We start from the raw sequence: 19,955 nt of genomic DNA, 5'->3' as shown, positions 1-19,955 counted from the left end.
CCACTTTTCACAGAAGCCACCACAACTACCATCCGTGAGGTTCCAACCAGCGTATCTAATACGGGGGTTCCTACTTCATCACCCGAACCCACTTCTGCTCCCGAACCCACTACAACTACCGAACCACCAACCGCACCCTTATCTCCCACTCCATCTGCTGAAACCGAAACCTTTTTGGGAGGTGATGATGCTCCAGTCACTAAAAAGCACATCAAGGAACTCCACGAGAAGATTGACAATCTTGTGGCTTCTTCCTCTTCCTCAACATCTCACTTTTCGAAGGCTGCCATTCAGGGGATGCTGGAGTCTCTCTCCAAAGCACATGAAGCCTCTATCTACTCAGTTGCTGCTGCCATTGACAAATCCACGAAGGCTAGTGCTGTAGTGACCGAAAAAGTCAAAAAACTATTTCAAGACGCCCAGATCTGGCCGGAGTCTTTACAGGCGGCATCAGAGACAAACACTAAGAAGATCCGCACCGTTGTGGAGAAGTTGGTCCATTCCTTCGAAACTGAAAAAGACTAATTTGCCAGCTTTCGCCAAAAACTCAAAGAAGACAACCAATCATTTTAGTCTTCGGTTGCGGATCGTCTTCTTTCCTTCCAAGCCACTCTTGCCGCTGAATCCACCACAAAGGAAGAGCTTGCCCGAAAGTCTTCGGAGCTTACTTTGGCAACTCATCAGCTCTCCCTAGCCGAGAAGGAGATCGATTCTCTTCGGTCTGAGAAAGCTGTGGTCAAGAGTTGTGTTTCAGATGTCCACGGAGCTTTGTCCAACATTATTGAAGCCCATGATCCAATTCTCAACTATTCGGTGAGGCGTAGTCTTGCAGAGAAGCTCGCTCCTGGTCTTGCCCTTCTTAGCCGTATTGAAGGCATTCATGAGCAGGAGGACCATCCGAAACAAGGGGAGAAAAGAAGTCCACAGCTCAACCGAAACCCCCTCCAAGTTCCAAAGCTCAATCTCTTCCATTTTCATCACTTGTCCCTCCGAAAGCACCCAAACCAACACATGTTCCTTCATCAGGTTTGAGTGCTCAAACCAAAGCCAAACAAATTGTTGACGACAGTGATGAAAGTGATGATCAAGAACCAATTGTTAGCTTAGTTAGGAAGCAGACCAGAGAGAGAGAGCTGGATGAAAATGCTCGCATCGTCAGGGAAGTCGAGGCCAAGGAGAGGAAGATAAAGGAGGCTCATGATCTCCTTGAAAGCAAGAAAACTTTGTTTCCTCCTTGGACTCTCGAAGTGCTTATCAAAGAAGCCATTGAGTCCCCTTGCACTCTGTGGTTAGAACCGGTGATGTCCTTAGATTGTGTCAATTCGGTCGATTCCCAGTTCGACATGCCCCTGACCCGAAAGGCCTTCATCTTCCATGCATTCGCTCATATAGCTGAAGTTCCCCATCCTCACCCGAAGGTGGATAGGGAGCTTATAGACTATTATCTGAGGACCGCTCAACCTCAGTATCAGACATGGACCGTACAAAAGATAACCAACGTTCGGGTTCTCAAACCTGTTCGTGAAGGAAATTTCGTTAATGTTAGATTCAAGGTCTTGAGGGGATCTGAAAAATCTGAGCATTCCATCTCTCTGGCTGATCTTCCCAACCTCAACCCTCACGATTGGATTGTCTTGCACAACATTCTTCTTGTCAATGAAGCTGAATATGGTCCGATCATAGACCATTTCAAGAGAATGTTAGTTTGCTATATTTTGGAGGTGGCTAAGCTTGATCAAGAGGTTGCTAATGTTCTGAGGATGAAGCCCATCATCACTCCAGTCGGTTCTGCAAGCGATATGAACCGAATGAAGATGGGAAAGATTGATCCGAAACAGAACTCAGTGATGTTCACCAGAGCAGAAGGTCAGAAATGCCTGTTTGCTTTGGCTGACAAACATCTTCACACTACTACCTGTTTGGAGCATGTTCTGGGTATCATCAATCGTTGCAAGCAGAACTCGGATAGTGATAAAAAGTACTTCAATGATATGATAAATTGGTACATTCACTTCCGACAAACACTTCTTGTTATCATCCCCTGCCTGTTCAAGACCATCAAGAAAGCCAGTGCTGCGGGGGTAAGCAAGCTGGAGTGAGGTCTCCCCCAATTGACGCAAAGGGGGAGATTGTTGGGTACTTGGTGTTGCGTCTTGGGCTCGCTTCCTAGCCCCTCCTGTATACGGCATGGGCCTGTCCATCCGTATCTTATGTTCTAGGGTTTATGTATTAATAGATGCTTGCATGCATCCTTTTCATAACTGATTGATCGGGGTTTTTACGTGTAATTTAAGAAGATCTCTTTTGTAACCCTAGAATCCTCTACAGCGGAAGTTCTTTATCGAGCTCTGCTGAGGATTGAACGTTCTAATCATTCAACACATTCAAATCCATTCTTGAGTATTATTTCATTGTTTTACTTTCATTATCTACCTGTTGCAAAGATCTGATCGATCAAAGAGTGTTTATAACTCATCAAGATGGATGTCGAAACCGCAATCTGAATGGGAAATTTTTTGAGGATGTTTACATAAGTCAACCAAAGGGTTTTGTTGTTGAAAAGTTTCCTAATAGAGTATCTAAGCTTGAGAAATCCATTTATGGATTGAAACAAGCATCTCATCGCTAGAAGCTTTGCTTTCATGAAAAAGTCAAAGAGTTTGGTTTTTCTAGAAGTGAGGCTGAGTTACGTGTGTATGTCAAAGCTAATGGAAGTATATTAACTTTTCTAGTATTGTACGTTGATGACAAACTACTTATAAGAAACAACGTTCCAACCTTGAATAAGGTAAAATCTTGTCTTGGAAAATGTTTGTCTATGAAGGACCAAAGAGAGGCAACCTATATTCTCAGGGTAAGAATTCCAAAAGATAGAAAGAGAATAGTAGTTAGACTTAGTCAAAGTACATACTTGGACAAGGTATTGAAACAGTTTGGTATGAAAAATTCCAAGAAAGGAGAGCTACCTATTCATAACAATACCAAATTAAGTAAGACTTAAAGCTCAAGTATAGATAAGGAAATAAGTGATATGAGTTGAGTTCCTTATGCTCCAGTTGTAGGGTCCATCATGTACACCATGACATGTACTTACCCTGATGTCTCCTTTGCTTTAAGAATGGTCCGTCGCTATCAGGGAAACCTTGGCAGGGCTCACTAGACAATAGTTAAGAACATTCTCAAGTGTCTACGAAGGACAAAGGATACGATTCTAGTCTTTGGTGGCACTGATACATTGAAAGTGATTGGTTAGAGTGATTCCAACTTTTAGACAAAGAAAGACAACTTTCATTCTCAATATGGCTAGTTGTTCATATTAAACGGAGGAGCAGTTACTTGGAAAAGTTCCAAGCAAGATACAATGGCTGATTCTACTTGTGAATTAGAGTACATAGTGATAAGTGAAGCATCAAAGGAAGAAGCTTGGTTAAGGAACTTTATCAGAGTTCTTGGAGTAGTTCCAACCATTCAAGAACCAATGGAACTTTTCTGCGATAATGAAGGTCCGATTTCTTTAACTAAACTACTGAGAGACCATGGCAAGTCAAGACATATCGATATAAAATACCATTACATCAGACATAGACTAGAAGAAGGTTAGCTCATTGTGAAGAGGGTATCATCCCAAGAGAATCCTACAGATCCTTTGACGAAGGCTCTGAGTAGGGTTTAGCACAATCAGCATGCTAGAAGCATTGGATTAAGAGATGATATTAGTTTTAGAAGCTAGATGATTAGTTTTGTAACTTGTAACAAAATAAATGTAATTGACTTTTGGTGACTAAATAATATAGATTATTTTTAAGTTTGTTTACTGCCTTTGTTAATTATTTGTTATTGCATTTCATTTTGCATATTTTACTTCCCGAATAATTTAATTATTCAAATTCCATAGGCTTTCATACTTTGTGAAGTAAGTAGTGAATTAAGACTGTCATGAATTGGATTGTAGATTGTCGAAGCAGTTAGACATAGCAATTGTGTTGCTACAATATTCATGAGCACTTAGAAAATGGGGATTTAAGTATTAGGTAAACCCACACTCAAAGAATTACTTCATGGTTATATAATGAGAAATTATGAGATGATAATATCTTGTATTCTTAAAATTGAGATATATGAGTTGTAATTTACAAGTTGGTTGTGTGTTGGAGTTGTGAGAAAAATGAAATGTCATGCATGATTTGGTGAGTAACGGATACAATCATATGAGTTAAAGCATATGCGTTCCATTTTCCCAAACGGGAAACGCGATATCTTTAGGCCCTTGAGTGATTTGGTGTTGGCTTATAGTGATGGGCCCAGCCTGGAATCACTTGATATGTTCAACTAAAGTCCTATGTCATCATCACAAATAATTAAATCAGAAAAAACTTGGACAATGATATTGATTCTAGTCCATGTCTCATGTCCGGATGATATCTAAAAGAATGGAGGAATATGCGATCACTTATCTTAGGATCGATGGATGTTTTGTTCCTAGTTTGACAATTGTTGTGGAAGCAGTCTTTGATGTCTAATTTAGAAGTTATCCTGGTAATTGCATTTATAGACCTATCCAAGTGGGATGCTATTTGATTAGGTGTCTAATCCAGTAACTGAATTATTACATACTTGTATTATTAGCAAAGTCATTTTGGGTTGCCCTCAAACCTAGTAATTGAATAGGATGACTTTTAAAGAGAGAGATTGATTTATTAATTTATTATATGATTAATAAATCTCAATAAATTAATTTATTAATATATTAGTTTGAAATCATAATATTTAATTAAGAATTAATTTTGGGATTAGTTGGATTAATGAAAATTGTAGACACTATTTGTATATTTATTGAAAGTTGAAGCAGGAAGACTTTAGAACTCCATGGGGGAGGTGGACGAAAATTAGCCAGAGGTAGCCTAGAATTTTCTTCCAATGGGGCTTGGATGAGGTGATAAAGCATCTTCATTATTATATTAATTCATCTAGGCCTTATCCCAAAAACCCTTGCTTTGGCCCCAAGTTTCCTTCAGCTATATAAAGAGTCCCATAGCCTTCAAATTTTGGCCATAAATTTTTCTCTAGAGAGAGCCGAAATTTAACTCACCTCTCTCCTCTCTCTTCAAGTCTCCTAGCTACTAGGTTAGGGTGTAAACCATCAGAGGCACGAGATTTCTGGTGCTTGCTTCCAGAAGCTTTGAAGAAGGTTTTAGATTTGTTTAAAATAACAAATCAAGAGGTATGTAAACTTCCTTATGAATTCTGATTTCATTTGTCAGAGTTAGAAAATTTAGGGTTGAGATTGTGATTCATACACAAATGAATTTCCTATATGTAACCTTAAAATAGAAAATTAGTGAAACTCAAACTACAATGTTACTTGTATACACACATGCATACATTGAGAATCAAGATGAAATAGTCACACGCAAGCCCATAACTTGATCCAATAGCTATGCCCACTCAATTTGGCCCTTGGTCCAAGAATTCTCGGCTCAACACCTTATTGGGCTGAAAACTCTTCATTGGGCCTTATTGGGCCGAAAACCCTGTTATTGGGCCTAATTTCACCCAAAAAGCCCCTACAATCTTCAAAACCGCAAACCCTTATTGGAATTGAGGTGTTTTGGCCACCCTAAAACCGAAAACCCATTTTAGAAGCCACGAGGGCCGAAAACTCTATAGGGTTCGGTTATAGCTTCAGCAAAAAAAAATTGAGAGAGAAAAAGAAATGGGAAAATGGTTTGCCACCTCATTTTGTTCAACAAACAACAAGGTGTTTAACCATCATGTTTCTAAGCAAGTACCCATCAAACCTCAAAGAAGTTAACCCCCCTTATCTCTCTTATGTTCGGCCGATCACCCTCCCACATTGACACAAAAATCTCTCACTCATTTCACTCACAAACTTCTCTTATTTCTCCCTCTAAAGTTTGTGTGTGGGTGTGCCACCTTCAAGAATTCTTATTCAAAACTCATAAACTTTTTAAGTTCTTTGTAAAATTCTAGAGCTTATATTCATGTAGTGTTGAGATCATTCCATTTACACACACCATTTTTTGTGTAGCTTCTGAGAGCATCACCATTTTGAGTAACCTCCAACATGTACAAGTCAAGTCTTAACGACTTCTTTGTTCTTCTTCTACCATTCGAAATCTTCAACGTGAGCTTCATACCCCCATCTTTTTGTGTTTTTTCTTACTTTTCGGGGGGTGGATACAAGTCAAATCTCGTTTAACCATTAGGTATTTGCATGTACCTTTGTGTTATGTGTTTAACCTTTGGGTAATTGCTTGCATCTTAAATATTTTGTTGAAAATGGAACAACTACTGGTGAAAAAGGGATTTTGTCTTATGTATCTTCATAAAAATCATGATGAATGTGTTTGTTAACATATATGCGACATGAAATATTGAAAACATGAGTTGTATACTCAAAAGCTTCAAAAACATGCCATACATATCCATGCATGCTTAACTCTTGGATATATATATATATATATATATATATATATATATATATATATATATATATACATACATACATACTATATTTTTATAAAACCCACATAAAATTTTGGTAAAATGAAAACTTTATCATTTGTGATAATACAACAATCGTGACTCCTTAGAGTCAAATCAACATGAAAATATTTTTGACTCAAACTAATTTGGATAAAATGAAAACATGGTTAATATTTTACTAAAATTAATTTTTACTAGTAAAATAGTCGTAACTATGTTGTCACTATTTTGATGACTTAACACTAGAGATATTATGCAATTTTCACAACTTATGTTACAATAAAATTTGTTAACTAATGATTATTTATAAAAAGTATTATAAATAATTTAACCAAAATGGTATAAAAAACAGAATTTGTATCAGAAAGTTTCGCGTGTCATAATCTGTCTATCATAAAGATTTCAAAGCAAGAGTAATAAGTTGTGTCATAAAGCTGTAAAATGCGTGTCATAAAACTTCAATCATTAATTTACACTAGTAATGTCATTTTCTTTATTCAATAATGGGAGTCAAAGTTTGCGTAAATCTGTTAAGGCTCTTGTGAGACTTTAGTTCACCGTACCTACCTAGCATACACCATAAGTCCTGTAGTTATAACTAGAGTCTCCTGGAGAGAAAGCGAGGTAATTATGTATAGATCTATACGGGGGTTGACACCTCCACACCTGAGCTGTTCGCTACAGCTAGACGGGGACAGTCTAGGGTGACAAATATCTTACCGCAACCGACGCCTAAAAAACGTCATGACAGGCAAAATATTCACATCAAGCATGGTTTTAAAAACTCACTTAGGAATTAACAATGCGATTTTTGTTTACAGGAAGCTTTCACCTCATCAGTTTTATTAAATAATAAAACTACATATCATTTTTCAGTACACAGTCCCCTACGCTTTTGGTCTTTGGGTTTAAGAATACAGTTTTTCAGATATCAGAAAATATTGGATTTTCTGGGAGTGTACGCTTTACATTTACAAACAAAAAGAAAACAAAGGTCATGCATATATTCACAGTTTCGGAACGAGACTTACAAACCATATTCATAGAAAATATTGGATTCTCTGAAAGTACTACGAGAACTATTCTAAACAATTACAAAATCATTTTACACAAAAATGATTATGAACACACCAACTTTTTAGTTGATGCTTTTCAAAATGACTTGTATTCTTAGGGAACCAGTATCAGGTAATCAGCACTGCTAAGAGATCAAGTGGTGCAACCTTATGAAATTTTACTTTGTCACTTTTGTGTAACTCATGAACAAGTACAATATATAAACTATGTAAGTGTGTATTTTCAATGTATGTTTCTTGGAATGCTATGTTTCATTCATATTCAATTGTTATGATACTTTACAATGATGTCATCCTCCCCCAGACGTTTCCGCCGTCCTGGTTCAGGCATGTGACGTCATTAGGGTTTTATACTTTGATAGTTCATAGTACATTGCTTTTATGTGAAAGACCTAGATACTCTTTAGGTTTCATGTGTCCTAATCATTTAGTTGTTAGATGTTTTTCTGCTATCTTTCGAGACATTTTCAATATATGCATAAACATTTTTAAAATTTTAGCATCCATCTTTAGCTATCGTGTAGATTTTGATTTCCAGGAATGTACCTTGTCATTCCTAATTCTTTAATCTTAGAAACATATTTCGAGTCAAGGTGAAAAATCCTAGCATAATCAAAATGTAATTTCTCATGATTAAGTATGTCTCACTAATATAAATTTGGAATATCACTACACTCCCACTAGTTCTTGGAAAACACAAATGTCATCTTTATTTTGGTATAAAAGTACACCTTATAATCATGTATTAAAATAGCGAATCCAACCTTGAGATGTTTCTTTTATATTGATAAGTGGATAATCCTTACAAACTTAGTTAGGATAACATCGATTAAAAAAGCTATAGGTTAAGTTATATAGATATCTTGAAGTAGATGTCTATTAAGAAAAGTTGTCTTTCTTCAAATGTATTTGCTATATCTTTGTTACCACGCTATCGCGCACGTATCAAACAAATAAATTTATCACCGCTGGTTGCACTAAAAAATATAGCACAGGGAAGCAGGGTCAGATCCTTAGTGACACAGCCTAAAAGTCAAGAAAGAAATTATTAAGAAGGGGAATTTTAATTAAAATAAAAACTAAGAATGCAGTGATATTAAATTAAACGGAAATCAATAGTAAAAGTGGTTTCAGTTCTGCTGCAGCTTTCATAATCATGCAACTGATCCATATCTGAATATTCGGAATGCGTTCTATCTAAGTTGGTACTGAAAAAACTAACAAGCTCTAGTAATTTCTCTTTTACCTAAATTAGTTAATCAAAAAAAGCTCTTTGAATTAATCCTAACTTTTTACTGTTCAATTAAACAAGCTCTTAATTAAATCAGAAAATATGCATTAAGTTCTTTGTAAAATTCCCAGCAATATCCAATACTTTTTATAAGCTCGGAAGCGTAAATATATGATTTTTACATTTTATAATAAAGTCAAATCCCAAACACCGAACTGATTTATTACTTGTTACTTATTACCAGTTAACAAGAGCAATTACGTATTCTATAACTAATTAACTGGAATGATAAAACCCGAGCTAGATGATCAGACTAACAAGAATCAAAATCAAACATTCATTAAGAACAAAACTGAAGAATCTAGATAGAAACACAAATCAAAAACCAAATCTAACGAAGAATGACATGAAAAGTACTTGTCTTTGTAGAACTAAAAACTAATGTTTTATCCATACATGGCTAAAATCTGATAAAAACAAATGAAAAGAGCATCAAACAGCTAATGTTACCAATCTACCTGAAGAAGATGATCCACAATCTTTAGATCTTTAGAAATCATTGAAATCAGAGAAGAAACACCTCCAAAATCATATTTTCTTCATTTGGTACCTCTGGAATCGCCAACTTTGGTTACTAGAAGGCTATGAGGGTGTATTTATATGTCCAGCAGCAAAAACAATGTGCATGCAATCGCATGTATCAAAGCTGCGATTGCAAGTTATGATGAAAATGCATCACATGCCTTTTTAATGAAGTAGCATGCTATTTCGATAAATTTTGGCCAACCTGGGAACGCATGGACAAAACCTGCGATCGCATGTTTTGATTTTTTACTCCCAGACGAATGTTTGACACAAAAGAACCTCAAAGACAACTTGCAATCAACCATCCTATTGAATAAAGGCTCCTTGCGATCTCATGTTTTTCCGAAGACGTATGAAATTTTGTCTAATTTTCAGATCCTTTTAAATCACGTCAATCAGAGTTATGGTTCATGAGATATGGTCAAGATACTAACAGGGGGTCAAAGCTGCTAGCAACATCCTTTAACTTTAGATTGTAGATTCTATCTTCGTGTGATCAATTCAATCGAATTTCTCTTGACCAAAGCCTCTTTCAAGCATTCCTTATAATCCTTTATAAGTCCCAAGCATGCATCTATCTGCTCCCAAAGCACTGCTCCACTTAAACTATCTTTAATTGACATAAAAACATGAGTAGTACGCGAATTCTAACAAAAGACACGAGCTGAACATTATTTAAATAAATGACATGAAAATATACAAAATATGATGCTAAAATGATAATAAAAACTACCCTATATGATGCATGGAATGGAATTTAACAATCTTATATTAAAAATACGAAGTTATAGTAAATAATACCCTTGTTGATCTAATCATAGTCAATGTCATGAGTATGATAATGACCATAGTCAATGACACAAGTATGATAAAATCCTTTTATGAAAAACCTTTCTAAATGTTTATAGATCTCCATGTATATATTCTTTTTAAAAGAATTATTTACTTTATTTAGATTTGCTATAGAGAGGAAGTTAATCAAGCCCATACTTGATTATTACACATGGATTACATGTCATGATCCATTATAGTATTTTGATAGTTTTATTTAATTATGATATACCATCAAGAGAACTCATTAATGAGTGATTCCATATTTCTCAAGTCATATATGATTTCTACCAATAATGTGAACAGTTTGTGTTTATGAATAACTATTATTCATGTTTAACAATTCCTTGTTAAACCTAGTGCCACCAATTGCTACACTAGACTATGGTTCTTGATTTGCTTCAAGTTACATGTGCATCCCACTTACTTTGTCACTAGATGCATTTTTTTTGCTAACTCATCTTTCAAAGGAATAAGAGTACCTATTCTTGTCGCGTTTGTATATAAAAATCTAAACAACCTTTTAGAGAGTTCTATAAATATGTATTTAGTAGAATTTAGGATTATAAGCTTTAGTCTAACATATTCTTTTAAATCTCTAAAACATTAAATAAGATAAGGATGGAGCTTTTCCAAACAAAATCTTATAAAGTGTTTTTATATACTTATTAGTCGGTGTTCGTATTCAAAATACAATTAATAGTGGTTAAGGTATAATCCCAAGAGAATAAAGGAGGATAATTTCTAACAACTACAAAGTAAACTTTATCAATTGAGGTCTAATTCATTCTTTATTATCACTTAAGCTTTATATGGTGTTACTAGATTACATCTCAACTTTATATTTGAAAGCTTCAATCAAGATTTCATAATTACTCTTTACCATGTAAAATATAATTATAATTGCTATGGTTGTTAATAAAGTTGATTGGTATCTTGCATTAAATCTTACACATTCATTAGAAAGGAAGTCAAAGATCACAATGTATAGTTCCTTAATAATTCTTTCATCTACATATTAGTGAAAATATGATTAGGAATCTTTTATATGTAAATAAGATTAAGATATGTCAAATAAACTACATTATTTGTGTTCAAAGATCACTTTCTTGAAGTTTGAATATACGTATTTCATTTATACAATAAAGATAACAATGTCTTAGACAAGTTTGATTTAAAACTAGTTAAATTCAAAACTGTTTGCATATAGAACTTGTTATTCAGAAAACATTAATGTTTTCTTTATAAATTTATTAGGATATGTAGTCTCATAAGTAGAACTTAAAATTCTTAGAATATGAATATTATCATTATGAAAATCGATTTAATAAAATAATCAAATTTTAATAAATTAAATGAAACATATATTTAGATATGCCAATTTAAAAAAAAAAAATACATTTCTCCAGAAAAAAAATTGTTTTATACTACAAATACATTATGTTCTAAGCATAAATTATAAACTAAAATCTGAAAGAGAAGTTCCAACTTGCACATGCTCAGCTGGTTATTCTTCTTGAATTTCTACACGTAAGTTACAGATAGTAGATTAAGATTTAAGTACCATGTTCTTGAGTGTTATATGAAAAGTGTAAGTTCTATCGGTTAAATACCTAAAGTACTAGTCTCTTTTAGACTTTATTTTCAGATAGAGGAGTAGTTCCTTTTATAGTATCATGTTTCTCCATAAAAGAAAACAAGATCCATCTTTGTGAGCCTTATTGTATTTCTTAGGCCTAAGGTATTCCATAAACTATGGGCCTCTTTAGATCACACATGCTGATTCTTTTTGGCCTTGCATTATTCCATTTTTTGAACTAGCTTAAATCAAACTATCACTATATTGTAGGAATATTTTCTTAACTTCTTATATCATCATATGTATATCTAGATTATCCAAGACTTCCTGAAAGTCATAAATAAATATTCCTATTATGATGTTAAAAGCGTTTCGACCATCATAGTGGTGCCTTTACTGGGTATCATGTTCATGTCTATTCCTCAAAGCAAGTTGTTTAGGAATTGGTCCTTTAATAGTGTATAATTTTCAGTTTCTCAAAACACGAACCCATTTATTGAAACTATAACTTTTTGAGTGGTATTGAATATCATTAAGAAAATGATAACTCATGTTAATGAAAACAAATTATTTATATTTACAAAGTTTTAACAAAATTCATTTAGTAATTTGAATATTTAATTTTTAATAATTAATACCCTTTTTAGTTTTTAAAAACATTAATTTTTAAATTCTATGACCTAAGCTACAAAACTAATAAATGATTTGGTATCCTTTATCCCATCCATTTGAATCCAACCGGGTAGACATTGATTATCAGTTACATACCAATATATAATTCCTAGGTTTATGGTATCATTAAACAAAATTTAATTAGCTATGTTTGAACTCAGCTATGCCTCGAAACTCACTTGCTTAGATTTCCTTTATCATAAAGGATTACCAATCAAAATATCCAATTTGAATAACTTGAGTAATTGATATATAAGTTGGTTAAAGAAATTGTGAATACACCACAATCCGCAAAAGAAAACATTAATTGGTTAGGTATCATTTATCCTACTAGTGCATCAAGAGACATGTGAGTGTTTTCAAACAGATTGCATACATTTGACATTTATAGAGGTCTTTGGTGTTTTTATAATTATAGTTTAAAAAAAATAATATATTGTGGTTATTTCATGCATCCAAAAAGCCATGATATACCTTTTTAAAGATCTTATATTATGTAATATTACGTTTTAATAATGTTCTTTTATAAAACCTTGTTTATAATTGATGCGGTTAAATTTTAATAGTTGGTATTAAGTCTTACCATTTGAGCACTTTAGAATATTTGCATACCTTTTAGTAAAAATTCATTTTATAAAATAATTTTTCGAGTTTGATAAGTTTATAAATCTTTACTTCAAACTTACATAATTTTAATCCTGAAGATTTATTGGTTACCAGTTTTAATAAATAAAGTTTATTGTATTTTAAAACTATTTTTATCATATTATATTAAAAGGCAAATTTTATTAAAACCAAGCTCATTTGTGATGTTTATTTTATGTTCAAATATTATTTATCATTTGAAAACAAATTTATCAACCATAACATAATAATATCAACATAAATATAAAACAACACAAACTTGCAAAACCATATGTGCATAAACCAACCATCTAGTGACATTTTGTAAGCCAGCAACAAATGTTAATTCGATTCCTAAATGCAAATTAAAGGCGTAAGATCTTTAAAACGGATCTTAACCAATGATCAATCAATCAATCAATCAATATAACACGACTTGGAGTAGAAGAATAAAATCAAGCTTGCACACATTTATACATCAAAAACATCTGATACAACTTGAATGTTCTTGGCCATGAACTCTAAACGAACAACTACCACAAATGACCTAGACAAGCCCTATATATAGAAGACATTGGTCGTAAACACGGTTTATGGCCGTAAACAGTAGCCCTGGCTGTAAACACCCGAACACCCCCCAAAATTCATAAAATGACTCAAATAGACCTTATACAATGGAAAACCTAGACCAAACCACAGACTGGACTCCTCAATCTCCCCTTTTGTTTGGGACTAGCTTGACTTAGTGATTTTCGACAAGACGAACATCTGATTCACCCCGTTCCACACCTTTTTGTTAATGATATCGGCAAGCATATATGTATAATCTTTAGTAGCTACCTCAAATATGTCTTCTACAACTTTGATCTGATGAAGGTTCAACTGATGAATATCCCATTTCCCAAACTAAAACAGATCTCTTTTTTCATATAAACTAATGCAATGCATCCATCTTTAAGCTTTATGACAGCGGAGGCTGTAGTTTCATCAATAACCCAGGAAAGCATGGATGACAATGATCTATCTGGATAATTCTGAAGCACATGAATCTATTTTACTTGTCTGGTAGCAAGCCACTTCACATTTCGAAGAGGAAGATTAGTTTCGGGATCAAGTACACTTGGGTATACTTCGATGATTGAGTCTGAAATCTTCATTAAAGGAAAACCCTTTACCACATGATCTTCCAAAAGGACCTTGAATGGTGTTGCCTTGGGATTTTGTGAAGGATTTGCAAAAGGAGCTTTCGATAGTTCTGAAAGATCAACCTTGGTCCAGGAATGGAAATCATGAATATCTTTATAGAATTTTGTGTTGCCACTCTTGCGTCTCACGAGCCACATGTTTAGTGTATCATGAAAGCCCCATGAGACAATTCCGGACCTATCACCACATATGTCTCTAAAATGTTTTTCTTGAAGATCTGTGATGGTGATTTTAGGCTGATCTCCAGGAGGATTTCCATCTGAGTTCCTTTTAAACAAGAGTTCACCTTTCTCAGCTGATTTAGTGAATTTATCACGTTTTAGAGCTATGACATTTGGAGCTTGAACTGGTTCCACTTCAAAACGATCCACAACTCGTGATGTTTGTACAGGTGGTGGCACAACCGGGGGAGCTTGAGAAGGCAGATACATCCTTGACTCATCAACAGAGGAGTTTGTAACATCCCCCTCTCCTTCACCCCCCATTATAAGGTTCGACATCCCTATCGAACACATCGACCCATGCCCTAGCTTTGATACCATTTGTAACATCCCCCTCTGGCACGTATCACAATATTGTCCGCTTTGGGCCACTCGGCACGAGGACTTCCCAGGGGGTCACCCATCGTGGTACTACTCCCGCCCGAGAACGCTTAACTGCAGAGTTCTTATGGGATCTGCTGCCCTCACGGGTTTAAAATGCGTTGTGATAGGGAAGGTATCCACACCCCTTATAAGGAATGCTTAGTTCTCCTTCCCAGCCGATGTGGGATCAGGTGCAACCCACCTTCAATGTGACATCCCGGAATTTTGGTCAAAGACTATGAACGGGCAAGTTAATAGTAAGTCTCTTGGTAAATTGACTTATTGAGTTTCAGTACACTTAATATAAAATAAATGAGCTATTTCAACTATTATAAGATATCAGATGGCATTTTACTTCCGAATATGGAATTTGGCAAGCAAAACAAATAGCTCAAACAACAATGTGAAAATATATCTGGAAAACTAAAATTTCGTAATAAGTCGTTGGGAGAAAAAAAAAAACAATCAAACTAACCTCGTAGTACGTGTTTCCCTGATTCTGAAAATAAAAAGAACGTCCATAATGGAGTTTGTATACAAAAGATACGACCGTTTTAAGAGCCACAAACAAATATAATATTGATTTTCCTAAAATCGTTAAAACCATTACTAACCATTGAGGGACTTGCACACCTCAAATGGAATTTCCGAAAACATTTTTGGACTCAGGGTATAGCCTAATATTTAATTTTGTATTTGAAATATTTTTAGTAAAAATATTTATAAATGTTGAGAATTTAGACGTTTTCATGTTTATAAATCGTGAAATGTTAAACTATTTATTTCGATATAATTTCTACTATTAGTTATGTATTCCAGAATAATAATACATATAAATCCAAATCCAGTTAATTTGGACGTTAAAATATATTTATAAATGATATGGATATGATTCATAATCTATTAGATATTGTTGGTTAAATTTTCATAAATATACATCATATATAAAGTGTATTTTAAAACCAAGGTTTAACAAATTAATAAATTTCATATTTCCTAAAACATGAGTTTAAATTTATATATTATCCATATATGTATACAAGAATATATAACTAGCAAAATAAATCAATACTCATTAAATACATAAATCATTGGGGTGTTACATTGCTTTTAAATTCAAACCAAATAAAACAAATGGAAATTTATTAATTACAAATTATTCACTCATTTGATAATGAAACAAATACTCACAATACATTACATAATAAACCAATACATCATACACCTTGCTGACTACTCATTACATAATGAACCAATACATCATACACCTTGCTGACTACTCAACTGATTTGCACACAGTGAACTTTGTACAACTCACTTGGAGTCCAAGTTGTATCCAAAACAAAACTATACACAAAAGATAAACAATCCCACACTCAAACCAAAGGGAAACGTGTTTCCCCTTTCTCCCTGGAAGCTGTCACATGAACAATCCCCTTCACACTCATTCTCTTCTACATTACCTGTCAATGAGAACCAGGTTAACACTCGAACACAATGAAATCAACAATCAAGCCAACCATCACCTGCATTGCTTCATTAATTAGTCCATCAAAACCACAGCCAAGACCCCCTATTCGTAAATACTTCTATCCTTCCTTCTCCTTTCCTGTGAGAAATCAAATCCAAACATCCAAATTATTCCTCCTTTGAATGCTGTTAAACATCAAACAAATACCCTGTTGATTGATCATTTATTCCTTGTGGATTCCAAATCACGAAAACAGAATAAAATAGGGTAACAAAGTTACATGTTGCTGATCGGGTTCATTGTTTTCTGTTGAAGAAGAACCACCCAAATACCCTAGTTGCCATGATCGATGAATCTACTGCTGCCTTCATTCTTTCTACTTTCATTCATATATCTTCCCTCTTCAGTCAATCAAGAATCCGAGATAACCTCACCTTTTCTCGTCGACCTTCACCACCGAAGCATCCCCGTTCACCCAAATGTCACCACCGGTCTCATCTAGCCTCATCACAGAACCATCGAGACCAACAATCGAACCCTTTTACCCTCCTCTTCTTTTTTCCGTCGAGTTCCACTACCGAGAACCCTCCCCATCATAGCAGCGGTCGTTAATAGCTCATTCCTTCGCACGTCCCTGCCGGAAACGAGATCACAGCAACCTTGCTGCTTCACCTATCTTCTTCTTCGACCTTGTCGATCCAAGAGATAACCATTCTCCTCACGATAGATCGATCAGTCGCGGCCTTGTGCCTCTTCTCCTCCCTTTCACCGACTAACATTGAGAATCATCACCTCTCCCTCCTCGTGACCATTTAGCCATTGTAGTCCCCCATTGCCTCCCTCTCGGTGTTACAGAGACACCTGAGATCGATCTCCGCCCTCCAGTTTCCCTCACCGACTGATCGATGGATGCAAGGAAGGGGGCAGCGGAGCCACCCAGCGCCACTTGCTCCTGTCGCTGCCTTCTGCTTCCACCATTAAATCCAACCACCAACTTGTGATTCTTGAACCGAGAGAACCGCTAGAGACCTCGACTAAAGAATCAGCAGCCACCGGATATGAATTGTGTTTGCCTGTCCTTCATCGATGATCGCTTTTTGTTCCCTTACTCGATCAAAACAAGAAACGGGGTAAGAAGTAACAACCCTGATCCTTTTTTTTTTGTAAATGGATCCCTTTGTGTGGATCGGACTTGGAGCCCCGATAAACAAATGGGTAAGGATTTTGACCCAGTCAAAGGTCAAAACTAAATCAAACTTATATTTAAATTAAACAGAATTTGTCCTTCCCCAGAAAAACCTAATAAATTAAGTCCTAATACCTTAAAATAGTTTCAAACAAACATGTTTAACCCCTTTCACGAGAATAGTTTGCATATCAGTCCCTGAAGTATGATTTTGGCAAAATCAAACCCTAGAGTCCATTTATTTTAACAAAGACCACTATATAATTAATAATTAATACCAAAACTATCATTTGGTTTAATAGGAAATACAAATATACTCGGTGATTCGTTTTACGAACGAGGAATGCCACGTAACAAATCTCACGACAAGTTTCCCAAAGGAATCCGAATACCATACGAATCAACCTCACGCTTCAAGGGTGAGTGCTTACGGCCCCTTTTCAATATTATTTCGGGGGGAATACATGTGCCTATATATTTTGTTTATACAAATATATTACCTTTTTATGCGAAAAACCTAGTTTATAAAAATATTATTATTTAACAATTTACTATATTGTTACGAATAAACTAGTATAAATTTCCGTAAACGTATTATGGTGATTTTATTGTGAAATAACCATTTCACACAACAAATACTACATGATACAAAGTTTTATGATTTTTATATTATAACAAGTACGTTATGAACTTGTGTAGTATTTCAATGGTTCAAGATATTACTATACATGTATATTTATATGTTTATATGCATAAAGTTTATACATGTACATATGTTCATTAATTTGAAACATTCATTTTTAGTCTTATATGATATTCATACTACCAGTTTAAAGTATTTCAAAGTTTCCAGACTTCTATACATGAATACTTTTATGCGTGGCTTTACACACATATACAAGTTCGTTATGTTGAAATACATATCTCTATAAAAGCGAGTAATTTATACTTTTATAAATACGTCAACCATACTCAGCTTTTACAAATGTTATACTTCGAAATTCATTATGCCCGGTACTTAACTATAATTAAGTTAGGGCTGAGAGTTATTCACAAACTTTTCGCTAATGGTTTTTGAGTGAGACGCTACTATTCATTAGCTATGTTTAATTACTTAGCCTACCCCACACTGCTATAATCGTTAATCTTCGGAGCGAGGTACATATGTATAGATTTATATGGGGTCGACAACCCCACCTGCGGTTGCTAGCTACAACCTTCGACTGATCAATCGTAGCAGGTGATATGTGTCTACAATCGTTACTACGACGTCCAATGAAGTGTCGTAGGGAGGGGTACTTCTCGTTCATAGCTCGATTATAGAACTCACTAAAAACATTAACACGAATCTCTCTCTCACTCTTTCTCTTACTACAACCATAGGCTTGGTTGCATTCAAGTACATTTTTAAGTATGAAAATTACTTATACAATGCAGTCATTTTGACTTTTAATGAAGTCACTACAAGTACATTTTAAGTAAGAAAATCACTTATACAAAACATTCATTTTGGCTTTCAATAAGTCATTACAAGTACATTTTTAAGTATGTAAGTTACTTATACAAAACATTCATTTTGATTTTCAAGGAGTTATTACAAGTAAATGTTAAAAACATGAATTTACTCATATCAAAATACATTCTTGGATTATAAAGACACTTTGCAAATACTGTCTTTAACTATTGTTATAGTTATACATACAAAGTTAATACTTTTTAGACTTATTAAAAGTATTACTGCGTTAGCAGAAAACCTGTGACACTCACCAACCTTTGTGTTGACTTTTAAAACTACATGTATTCTCAGGAAAACACTAAGCATACATTCAAGACAGATAGGATTACAGGTGATCAAGTTTATTTGTTGTTGTATCATATGCCTACCTGCCTACCTGTTAAGGCAATTAATGTATTATTATTATTATTTGTAAAAACATTGTATCAAGATGGAGCATGAATGCTTTTTTGTTTATTGTTGTACTTGTGCTATATATTCAATTTGTCTGTGATCCATGAACTTAGTCGCACTGCCCGGCGTGTTCCGCCGCCTCGGCCGGGGGTGTGACAGAGTTAAACTTATCACCAAGTTCCTCTTACAACTTCTTCTTCAAATCAAAGTAGCTAGCTGTGAGGAGACCAAAGTTAGTCTGAAGATCAGTGATCTGTTTAGTCTTTCAAGTCGTGTCCTCTTCAAGATCAGTGACTTGAATCTTGAGCTTGGTATTTTCAATCATAAGATCAGTTACCCGAATGTCAAGCTCAATGTTCTTTTGATTAAGCATGTTTATTTCCTTTTGAAGCTCAACAATGGAGGGATTATCTTCTCTTGAGTGGCCTTCTCCAATAGAAATTCCTTTAGCTCTGGGAAAAGGAAGCGAGCATTGTTCTTTAGCTAAAAATCGA

This window comes from Lactuca saligna, chromosome 1, assembly GCF_052625555.1.
Source record: "Lactuca saligna cultivar CGN05327 chromosome 1, ASM5262555v1, whole genome shotgun sequence".
Lineage (NCBI taxonomy): Eukaryota > Viridiplantae > Streptophyta > Magnoliopsida > Asterales > Asteraceae > Lactuca > Lactuca saligna.
The sequence above is the reverse complement of the archived record's forward strand: the minus strand, read 5'-3'. Positions refer to the sequence as shown.